The sequence below is a fragment of the Nomascus leucogenys genome, chromosome X, assembly GCF_006542625.1.
Source record: "Nomascus leucogenys isolate Asia chromosome X, Asia_NLE_v1, whole genome shotgun sequence".
In the NCBI taxonomy this organism is placed as follows: domain Eukaryota; kingdom Metazoa; phylum Chordata; class Mammalia; order Primates; family Hylobatidae; genus Nomascus; species Nomascus leucogenys.
The window spans coordinates 119471089-119483910 of NC_044406.1; the positions used below are offsets into that span (position 1 = coordinate 119471089).

Consider the following 12822-nt stretch of genomic DNA (forward strand, 5'->3'; position numbering starts at 1 on the left):
CCAGTTAATAGAAGAGCAGCCTCCCAAGCACAGAGTGCTCCCAATTTCTATGAGTATTTTGTTATAAGACCCAAGCTAAGGTACTCTGATAAAAAGTGTGGTTGCTCATCCGGATTTCCTAAAAATGCCCAAGGGAAGAAGGCAAGTCAACCAATCAGTAGCCAGTGACAGGCAGCTCACACCTGTAATTCCAGCACTTTGGGAGGCTGAGGCAACAGGATCACTTGTGGCCAGGAGTTCAAAGCCAGCCTGGGCAACACAGCAAGACCCAGTCTCTGCAAAAAATAAAAAATTAGCCAGGCATGGTGGCGTACACCTGTAGTCCCAGCTACTCAGGAGGCTGAGGTGGGAGGATCGTTTGAGCCTGGGAGGTCAAGGCTGCAGTGAGCCATGATTATGCCACTGCACTCCAGCCTAAGTGATAGAGGGAAATCCTGTTTCTAATAAATAAATAAATAAATAAATAAGCAAGCCAGTGTCATCACCTATGAATCATATATCATTAAATAAGCCCAGGATTAAAAGTATTTTAAAAACACAGGTGCTCAAGAGTCTCCCTTTCTTCCTTCCTCCCTGTCTCCTTCTTTCCTCCCTTCTTCCCTCCCTTTCTTCCTTCCATCTTTTCTCATTCATTCATTCAAAAATATTTATTGGATATCTCTCTCTAAAGCTGACCTCTTTTACACTCATATAGCAATACTTTTTTAAAAATGGCATAATCTTTCTTAGCTCCATTCTACTTGATTTTTTTGGTTTAATTATTAGTAGATTTGCTACTTTTTTCACTTGTAAGCAAAAGCCTAAATGAACTTCCATATAAAGAAATATGAATATTAACATTCTTATATATCTCCCTTGTGCCAGACACTATGCCAACTATTATCATCCCCATTTTAGAGATGAGGAAATTGAGGCTTAGGGAGGTAAGTGACTTGCATGAGGCAGAAAAACAGTGGACTCACTTGTCTGACTTAGAACCCATTTGTCTGACTTCAAATATTATGTGACATTGCCTCCCTAGCAGATAATGCTTGACCTTCCAGTAGCTTACATTCTACATTGTAGAAAAATATAAAGAACTACCAGTCCTCAAAAACATAGCCATCCAACGTAGCCAAGGTGAATATATAGGCTGTAAACATCAGGAAAAATATTAGAAATATCTGGCAAGGAGAAGGGTTGTATGTTTGTCACTTTTGTATTTCCACACTATTCAGACTGGATTTTGTGCGCCTAAGTTAGGTGAATTAATTGAAGTGAATTGAAAGAATCTTCTATTATCAGCCTCAGCTCAGCACTCTACTTATAAGCCATGGGCTCTGCGTGGTAATCCCAGCTTCTGGATTTCTCAAGATTGCCTTGACAGCATTTACTAAGTTATCTATTTATACAGCTTTGGAGGCTTTTCATATAAATAAATTCTCAAATTAGAAAAAAAATCTAGAATCAGAGTAGCATCACCTTCATTTATAAAAGATAGCATCTATAGTTTGATATTCAGATGAGCTATACTCAATAGTTTATCTTAATGGGAATAAAACAAAAGCTGAAGACAATTAAAGACATTCAATTTGGCTTTGGAATGCATGATACTGAATTTTCCAGACGTGCTTATGTAATGCTACGTGACTTGGGCTAATATTAACTTCAAACGAAGCGTGTGCATTCCATGAATATGCCTTAACTAGTAGCAGTCTGGCAGGGTGCTTTAGGTCAGGGGCTGCCTAGCTGGACTGGGGAGTCAAGTTCCAATCATTTTCAAAACATATAATGCAGATGCCAAATAAATGAGGGCAGACTATGTATTATCACTTTCTATCTGAAGACATATACATGCTTACTTTGTGAAAATGCAGGTGAAATTTCATGGAACAAAACCTTGATGTTTGTTCCATAAATATCCATTATTCTGTGAATAAACATTCATGTGAGAACTTATTTCAGTAGGATCAAAGTATTCTTAGCACATTCAGGAGCACAGTACACATTCTCTTGACCTACACCTGTTCCCAGTCCAGCACCAAAATCAAATCTTTCACACATCTTTCACAGTAACTTGTCTACTTGCAACCCACAGCTGTGAAATCTCCCTCCCCATTGAAAGTCAGCCCTTTGTATCAGTGAATACTAATTGGTCCACAGCAAGACTTTAAAGTTTTTAACTCCCTCCCCGCTCACCAACCCCAACCTACTGGAAAGGGGTGCAGCTGAGGCAAAAGTAGGAAGGTTAAGAACAAATGATAATGTCGCCACTCTGCAGTCTGATCTTTCTTCCCAAGCCACCCAATGTAGTATTATCAAGCCAACTTTCCAAGGCTCTCTGTGTGGGGTAAGGGGCAAACAATGGTATCCTGCCAATAACCCTACTCCTCCATCTGAAATGTGCCACATCTTATCAGACAGGCTGCATTTTCTTCCACAAATCTCCCATGAAGCAAATTCTTCTCATATACAAAGCATTTGTCAAATATATTCCCTCCTTTGGGCTCTTCTCCCTACATCTTTCACCTCCACACTATGTGAGCTGTAGGTGAATATTATGAGCTTATTTTGAGAAGTGGACACTAAAAGAAAACATAACTTACAAAGAGATGCAGCATTCACATTAAAGAAGTCTTTTCAGCTTCACACTTGGGAAACGTCAGGCTATGCTGGGAGACTTCAGTCTTATTCTTCAGCAGCCCTTACTGAAGAAGCCAGCCTCCCAAGTGGCATTTTAGAAATCAGTATCCTGCCCAGGAGTTTTAGACTCTTAAATAAGAAGTGCAATCCAATTTCCTTTCGCTGACTAATGTATCTAGTCAAGGATGCTGCTACCTTTAAATTTGGTTAGTTGGAGGGAATTTATTGGATAGGTGAGTGTCTCTATCAAAAGACTGGAATATAAAACCTTTTTGTTTTCCATAGACCATGATTCCTAAAGGTGTTTTTATTTATGTGCTAGACTTCTGACAAGGAAAGCAATAGTGCTCTGCAGGGTTACAAGCCCTGAAACATAAGAAGGCAGGGCCTCTGACCATATCCAGGCCAGGAAGTTTTTTTTTTTTTTTTTGAGACAGAGTCTCACTCAGTCACCCAGGCTGGAGTGCAGTGGTGCGATCTCGGCTTACTGCAAGCTCCGCCTCCTGGGTTCACGCCATTCTCCTGCCTCAGCTTCCCGAGTAGCTGGGACTACAGGCGCCCACCACCACGCCTGGCTAATTTTTTGTATTTTTAGTAGAGACGGGGTTTCACCGTGTTAGCCAGGATGGTCTTGATCTCCTGACCTCGTGATCCACCCACCTTGGCCTCCCAAAGTGCTGGGATTACAGGCGTGAGCCACCGCACCCAGCCAGGAAGACATTTTAGTAACCTTAGCATCATTCTTTTCTGCCAGGATCCAGAAGCACCGTCCTTGTACCTACATAAGGAAAATACACTGCTGGGACCTAGCAAGGTACAGATCAGGGGTGTCCAATCTTTTGGCTTCCCTGGGCCACATTGGAAGAAGAAGAATTGTCTTGGGCCACACATAAAATACTAACACTAACGATAGCTGATGAGCTAGAAAAAAATCGCCAAAAAATATCATAATGTTTTAAGAAAGTTTATGAATTTATGTTGGGCCACATTCAAAGCCATCTTGGGCTGCATACAGCCTGCAAGCTGCAGGTTGGACAAGCTTGATCTAGATCATGCAGAGCCCATTAGGCTGGGCATCAGGAAACCTGGCCTACCACCCCACTTCCACCTCTCACCCACAGCAGGACTTCACTGTGACCTGGTCCCATAGCTTCACTCTACTTGTAAGTCTAGCCCTATACACAGGAGGAAGATAGGATTATTTGAAGTGCCATATTTTCTTCGCAGTTTCCTTGAAAAAAAAAAGGTGAAAATTACTTTCTGAATGGAGTATGTTATTGTAGGGCAGGGAAAATTTTATTTTCTTGACCTATGCCTGAGGCACCTGTAATAAAAGACAGATTAAAAAGAGAAATCCATACAAATATGTTTAATATAAGTTTTATGTCACGCAAGATCCTTTAGAAAGGAAGACTCAAAGAAATGGGGAAAGCTGTGGATTTTTATGCTAAATTTGTTAAGGAAATGGAGAGTGGTGAAGAGTGATTGGACAAAGAGGTTATAACTGAATGGAAATAAACTGGGGGAAACTTAGCCAAGGCAGTTTCTTCAGATTTTTCTCTGTGTCCCTGTAACTTTGGAGGTAAAGATGTTTCTTTCTTCTGGGTATAGGGTGGGCACCTCCACATGATGGTCTTATGACATACTTCAGAAGAGGATCAGTTAGGTTTTATGACCTGCTTCATGGGAGAAGGGGTGAGGGGAAGGTGAGAGTGACTTTCTTGTTTTTGTGGTTTTCTTAAATGCAAAGGTGCCATATTTTGGGGTGGTGTGTCCTGAATCCCGTTATTACCAAAGATTCTGAAATCACGCAAAAATTTGATCTGATACAATTCACTCCTATACTCTATAATGAACATGTCAAGAAATGCGGCTACTCTATTGGTTAAAATCTAACTGTCATTCTCAGGCCCCTATTCACTGTTGGTTCTGGGAACTCTCAAGTGACAAAAAAATTCAGACTTGATCTTTCACTCCAGAACAGAGAAAGGGAGCCTATATCGAAAGCTTCTCAACAATACCAACACTTCACGTTGCTTACACAATACCCTATTCCAACCTAGTGCTTCATAGATAACTTCTACATCCATTCTCCATTCTCTTCACTCAGTCCTACCAACAACCCTCTGAGGTATACAGAGCAGGTATTACTTATTTATTTATTTTTTGATACAGGGTCTTGCTCTGTTGCCCAGGCTGGAGTGCCATGGTGTGGTCACTTGATCTCCCAGGCTCAGGTAATCCTCCCACTTAAGCCTCCTGAGCAGCTGGGACTACAGGCACACAACACCACGCCTAGCTAATGTAGCTAGACACGGGATCTCACCGTGTTGCCGAGACTGGTCTTGAACTCCTGGACTCAATTGATCTGCCCACCTTGGTCTCCCAAAGCACTGGGATTACACAGAATGGGTATTATTAGCCCCATTTTTAGATATAAGGAAACCGAAGCACACAAAAGTTGGGGAACTTAAAAGCAAGGTCACAATGTTAGTAAATGGTAGAGCTGGGACTTGAATGCTGGTCTGTCTGATTCTAAAACCTATGTTTTTGTTTTCGATTTTCCCGTGTCATGGATTTCTGTCACCGGCATAGGCTCTGGGACTTCCCAGTATTGGGTGTGGCCCAGGTCTGTGGTTATGTGGACACCTTACCTATAATTGGAGGATAGTAATAATGATGAAAAATTCTCTAAACATATTCCAAGAAATGGCTAAAGTTGTTCAACAGAAAACTGACATTCAATTTTAACCTAAGTTTCAGGTAGTATTTCAAGTGGCAGTAAGCCAATAGTGGGATGATTTAAATTCCTTGGTCTGCCAAGTAAGAGTGAATTAGTAACCATATGAAAGCACTGCATGTCAAATTCTATGGAAGAGGAGGCTCCCAAGTAGGTCTAGCTTGCCACTTGCTGCCTGCAGGATGTCCCTTGACCTGGCTCCAGAATTCAGATTATTGGGTTGGCTACAAAATCTTTGGTAATTCCTACATTTAAAAAAATTCTGATGTCTAACCATCTGATCTTTGGCAAAGTTGACTTGCTATTCAACAAATAGTGCTAGGATAAATGGCTAGCCATATGCAAAAGATTGAAACTGGACCCCTATCTTTTACCATATACAAAAATTAACTCAAGATGGATAGATTAAAGACTTAAATATTAGACTTCGAACTACAAAAATCCTAGAAGAAAACCAAGGAAATACACTTCTTGATAGCACCCTTGGCAAAGAATTTATGGCTAAATCTTCAAAAGCAATTGCAACAAAAACAAAAATTGACACGTGGAACCTAATTAAACTAAAGAGCTTCTGCACAGCAACAGAAACTATTAAGGGAGTAAACAGACAACCTACAGAATGGGAGACAATATTTGCAAACTATGCATCTGACAAAAGCCTAATATCCAGAATCTATAAGGAATTTAAATAAATCAACAAGCAAAAAACAAATAGCCCCATTAAAAAGTGGGCAAAGGACATGAACAGACACTTCTTAAAAGAAGACATACAAGTGGCCAATAAAGATATGAAAAAATGCTTATCATCACTAATCACCAGAGAAATGCAAATCAAAATCACAATGAGATATCATCTCACAGAATTTAGAATGGCTTTTGTTAAATAGTCTAAAAACAGATGCTGGTGAGGATGCAGAGAGAAGGGAACATTTATACACTGCTGGTGGGAGTGTAAATTAGTCCAGCTACTGCAGAGGGGAGTTTGGAGATTCCTCAAAGAACTAAGAGGTGAACTACTATTTGATTCAACAATACCATTACTGGGTATATAGCTAAAGGAAAACAAATCAGTCTACCAAAAAGACACCTGCACCCATATGTTCATCACAGTACTATTCACAATAGCAAAGACATGCAATCAACCCAGGTGCTCATCAACAGTGGACTGAATAAAGAAAATGTACATATACACCATGGAATACTACTCAGCCATAAACAAGCATGAAATATTGCCCCTTGCAGCAACATGGATGCAGCTGGAGGCTATTTTCCTAAGCAAAGTAATGCCGGGACAGAAAATCAAATACCACATGTTCTCACTTATTAGTGGGAGCTAAATGTTGAATACACGTGGACATAAAGATGAGAATCACAGACACTGGGAACTACAAGAGGGAAGAAGGAAGAAAAGGGGCATGGGCTAAAAAACTATCTATTGGGTACTCTGCTCACTACCTGGGTGATGGGACCATCCATACCCCAAACCTCAGCATCACACAATATACCCATATGACAAACCTGCACATGTACTCCCTGAATCTAAAAAAAGTTATTTGAAACTGTGATGTTTTTATGTTTCTGAAACATATATTTAATATTTTGTAGGAGAATCCTGTCCTTATGTAACACCAGTGTACTTAAAACATCCAAAGGGAGAAAACCCAGATCAATATTCTGGGTTTAACAACGATGAGAGATTCAGCAAGATGAGGACCTAGTATGTACTGTGTTTAGTAAATTTTGATGATTGATAATAATGACATGAGTCACTTCAGTAGAGAAGTTCTGAAAATAAGAATCATAAGATGTAGAATATATGGAGAGTAAGCAAATAGATGGAAAGCATAGGCAGTTATTTTACATAAAGGTTATGTCATGTAACTTATTAAGTATAATTAATATAATTAATAGTGTGTTAATTTTCCGAGATAATTTTTTAATGGGGGGGCAGAGTTTATGCTGCAGTACATTACCTCCTTTTGTTGCCATACTCTTTTTTTAATTAAATGCTTTAAGACTCAATATACATAAAATGCATCCCTAAATTGTGGTTTGATGAGATTTGTAAATGTATACACATGTGTAAACACTACCTCATAATGTAGAAAATATTGTCATAATTTTATAGTGACTGACATTTTAATCACTACAGATGAGATTTGTCTTTTTTAGGATTATATTGATAACAGAAAGAAAGAATAGAAATATAGAAAATAAATATGGATAGACTCAGTATTTATGTATTTGTTTCTGCTTTTTTGCTCAGGATAATTTTTTCTTTGAGGAACTCTATGTTGGTGGTTTACCAGTACTTTTTTCTTTTAATTGCTGAATAAATATACCAAATATGTTTACACATTTGGATAATTTCCACATTTTTGCTTTTGTGAATAAAGCTGCACTGTTTACTCAAATCTTGCCATTTCATTTTCAAATATATGTTTTGTAAATACTCCCTCCCAGTATCTGGTTTTTCACTTTTCTTAGTGATGCCTTTTGTACAGAACACTTTTTAAAATTTTTTGATGAACTTGATTTTATATATTTTTGCAGCTTTATGATTGATGCTGTTTTCCATCCAAAGAGGCCTTTCCATATGGCAATGTCACAGACATATTTTCTTCAGAACCTTTATCATTTGTACATTTATGATGAGGTATTTAACCCATTTTGTGTTAATTTTTGTATATTGCGTGATGTAAAGATTGCTGTTTTCATGGCCTAGGTGATGGGATCATTGGGACCCGAAGCCTCAGTGTCGTACAATATACCCATGTAACAAATCTGCAAGTGTACCCTCTAATCTGTAATAAAAGCTGAAACTATTTAAAAAAGAAATAAAAGAAATCTATCTTAAATAAAATTTGTACATGGCTAGATATTACTTGTTGATTTCCCTTTCACTGACATTTCTACATCATTTCACAGTGCTTAAATCATATGACCTGTTGGATTTCTACTTTCACAAAGTTAATGACATTTTTAGGCCTAATGCTTTTCCTTTAAATATTTTTCTCTGGTATTTAAAAATAATGTGTATGCTCTGTTTATCTGTCATGAATTCTATCCATTTGTTTATCTGATTAACTTGTCAAACTTTCCAAGTTATTTAACACTCAGGAAATAATGATTATGTTTTTCCAAATATTTATCAGATTGTTTCAGTACAATTTGTTAAGATCATTTCTCATTTAGTTACTTCAATTTTTTATTTCTTTACACTTAATTGGTCATATTTGTGGATCTATTTCTGAACTGTATTCTGTTTATTTAAATGTTTGTGCTTATGCAAATATATCATTCTCTTAATTGAAGTGTTATTATAATGTCTCGAATTCAGCTAATAAAAGTTCATCCAACTTAGAAAAAAAGTGCTTTTCTGAGAAATGTTGCCAAATACCGTTTAAATTTAGTCTTGGATCATTGATGGATTCATCAGTACCCTAAAGAATTAAAACTAAAACTTCCTCTGGGAGTTATGCAATTTAATTATCAACTCTGATCTAGTTGTCTACTTTGGATGAGTATTACCTGTGGCATTTGCTTTGTGGTACCTTGGGGCTGAAGGTGGAGTTGGGTGGGAATTTCATAGTTTTCCAGTTAAAATAAAATGATGAATTTCAGTTCATTCTCTTGAATCATCTATCATACCACTATTCAATTTCATGTAATTAAATCTTAAAAGTTTAAAAACAATATATACATTCAAATTATGTGATATACAACATAAACTTTTTAATAGTAGCAACCGTGCCCATTTAACAATTCTACAGGTATAATAAAAATGCTAATATATGTTAATGTTTAGACTGTGGTTAATGTTTTGTCTTGTTAATTTCCCCAGGGCTTTTATTACTGATTTAAATCTGCCACACTACTCAACTGATTGCACTGCTTCCACAAACTGCATGGAGGTAGCTCAAATGAATACTGATTAACAGAAATGAACAAACATTTGGCTAAGCAAACCATTCTTATTATACGCTTGTAATCATTACATACATTTTCTTACAATGAGATGGGCATGGCAGGCATTTTCCTCTCACTTTTTCTACAGAAAATATGTATATGAGCATTAAATTAATTTATAACCTTGTACTTCAGGAAGAACATCATTATTAATTAACTATTGATTGATCTGATATAGAGCACAGAGGATAATGAACGGACCTGGTGACAATGTAAGCGTTTTTTTCTTTCCTCACCTTTCAGACATTTTGCTGTGACTCATTGTTAATTGCTTGACCATTAAGATAAAAGCTCACTAATAATCTGTAATGTATTATGAATCAAGCAACTTTAAGAAATCAAGTGCTATTATTTGAACATTTCATACAAGTTAGTTCTTGAAGTAAATTGGAATCCAAAAAAGGAACAAATGTCCTACAGATCAGCCTACTGCTAAGCTGAACTACAGCATGGTATTATCGTGAAAGGAACACACAATTTGGAGTCAGGATACCTGGGGCCCAGTGTCAGTTCATCCTCTTACCATTTCAATAACTCTAGACGAGTCATTTACTTTCCTTGAAACTCAGCCTCCTCATCTGCAAAATGGAGATAATTAAAATGCCTGCTGGACCTGGCTGTAATGTGAAGATCAAACGAAACAATGGTTGAAAGTATAATGTCTCCCCCAACCAGATAGAAATTTGACTCATTCTTAAGTGGGGACTACTTCCTTCTGCAGCCTGCTTTGTGTGTCATAATCCTGGTTCAGCTGGTCAGGAACATGGGTAGCTATATGTCCCTGAAAGGGAACCACATGGAATTTGCCCAAGTCTGGCAGTCACACAATTGGGTCCGGTCTGCTCTGGAATATCTGGAATATCCTCTTCTGTTCTTCTAATCTCGAATTACCAATAGGTGGTACGTGACTTTGGCTGTTTACCCTGTGTCTCATACCCACATGCTTTTGTCTGAGGAGCTGAATGCTGTAGGGATGGGAGACAGGTTTTAAATGTTCCTTATGTAGAAGAGACTTATATTTTGCTAATTTATATCTGCCACAAATGGAGTCTGAGCTGAAAGCAGAATCCTGCATGTGTGCCTAACACTTCTTATGCATTATCAGTCGCTTTGCAGCACCAGGAGTCCATGACATTATTATTTAACCACGTGAAACCATTAATGTGCAGATTAAAAGAGAACTTTGTGTAGTAAATCAACTCAATGCTGAATTCAAATACCACTCCCCCAAATATACTCATCTCCTTGTGTCCTTCGTCCCAGTGAAAAGGAATTACCTCCTACTCAATTGCTCAAGCCAGAAGAAACCAAAGAATTTCTGGTGATTTCTCCCTATCTCTAACTTCTCTACATCCAGACACGAAGTCTTGTTTATTGTCTCTTATAAATAACCTTTCAATCTGTGAACTTTTCTCTACCTTTAGGTCTAGGATTCCATCAACTGTCTCTTAGAGCAGTGCTTCTCAAACTTTAATGTGTATACAAATCACCTGAAAATCTTATTCACAGAGTTTCATCTTCAATAGATCTGGGGTGAAGTCTGAGATGATTAGCAAGGCCCTAGCATAGTGGTTCTCAAAGCGTGGTCCTAAAACAAGCAGCATCAATACCATCTGGGCACTTGTTAGAAATGCACATTTGGGGGCCAGACTTAGACCTACTGAATCAGAAATCCTGGGAGCGGAGCCCAGCTTTTAACAAGCCCTCCAGGGGGTTCTGATGCATACAAGTTGGAGAACCACTGCCACACAGACCATCCCAACAGCCTCTTAATTGGTCTCCAAAGCTCCAGTTTTGACCTCTTCCAATCCATTCCTTCCAGTTCTCTGAGACCTCTCGGGAGGTCCTAAAGGGCAAACCTATTTTCATAATAATACTAAGACTTTATTTGTCCTTTTTACTCTTATTCTCTCACAAGTATACAGAGGAAATTTCAAGAGGCAACATGATGTAAAGTGATATCGCTGTTCTGAAATATGTATTTGTGCATTCTAGAATGTTCCAAGGGAGCAAGTACAAATACATGCATTTTCAGAGTTTAACTTAGAACTTAGTGCTCTTACTGGCTATTTAGGTTATGCATACCATAATCTTTGTAACCTTCTTGTCATTTAATAAATTGTTATTTGGAAATCTAGAAGTTTTATATCTATGTGAATATACTTTGTAGTCTTATTTTGCAACAACACTTTAAAATATTTTTTGAAGAATATAAATTTTAAATTTTTTCTATAACTTATTGGACATATTACACAATAAGATAAAATTTATTTGCAACATGTTTTTCTGATATTTAAGAATGGATGACTGGCTTTGAAAAAGGAGATTAGAAGACTTACTTCACCAACCCACAGCAGCAATGTCTATGTCTAAAACTGATAAAAACGTGTCAAAACAACTTATCACAGAGTTTTGGCTCATGGAAGAGAGGGATCTACTCTGTAGATTACAATTGTAATTAAGAAACAAAAATACAACAAAAGCTGTCTTTTCCTTGACCTTATAGACATGCATAATTTATCTTATTTTTCTGATGCAAAAGAACATTTTGGAATAGGATATTAGAGTGTAAGTTAAATTGTAGAGTTATCTTGAAATTAATTATTTGGAGTTTAAAGAAAATGAAATTAAACATTTAAAGTAAATGTTATGAGCTCTTTAAAAGTCAAAAATGTTTGTTATGGCTTTTCCAAATAGAAATGAAAAATGCACTGAAACATACTATAGGGTAAGTTACTGCATTATATTAGCTGTAGAAGTACACACAATAGTGGAAAAACTAATAAATCCCTGTAGAGGCCGGCGTGATGGCTCACACTTGTAATCCTAGCACTTTGGGAGGCTGAGGCGGGCGGATCACTTGAGGTCAGGAGTTTGAAACCAGCTTGGCCAACATGGTGAAACCCCGTCTCTACTAAAAATAAAAATAAAAAAAAAAATAAAATTAGCCAGGCTTGGTGGCAGGCACCTGTAATCCCAGCTACTTGGGAGGCTGAGGCAGGAGAATTGCTTGAACCCAGGAGGCAGAGGTTGCAGTGAGCTGAGATCACACCACTGCACTCCAGCCTGGGGAAAAGAGTGAGACTCCCTCTCAAAAAAAAAAAAATAAATAAAAAATAAACCCCTGTAGAGTTGACATTGCTGAATGCCTGCTGGGTGAAAAGTCATAGAAGAAATCATGCCACTCTCCAATGATGGAGAAACAAACTCATCAAATAAAAGGTTTACTTGCAAACATAAAGCCCTCTTTAGTTAATGTCTCTTCTGCAGAATGTGTTTTTGCCTTATAAACGGACAAATCTACAGATTTGGGGTGGAATTGCTGTTTTGCTTATATTCATCCAATATTAAGCACTAACTAATCATTAAAGAAGATCTATTATGTGAAAGCTTTGGGAAAAAAAAACCATGAGTGGTGCTGAAATATTCCAAGTGTTAAACAGCAGTGTTAAAATTCATGGTTTTCCCTCAAACAAATGTGATGACATTTG

General features: G+C 37.6%; 1 protein-coding gene across 3 annotated transcripts in view; it reads right to left on the minus strand.

Annotated features, from left to right (window-relative positions):
* Nucleotides 1-12822, minus strand: part of GPC3 (glypican 3) — a 467577-nt gene that overhangs the window by 178548 nt on the left and 276207 nt on the right. The window lies entirely within an intron of this gene.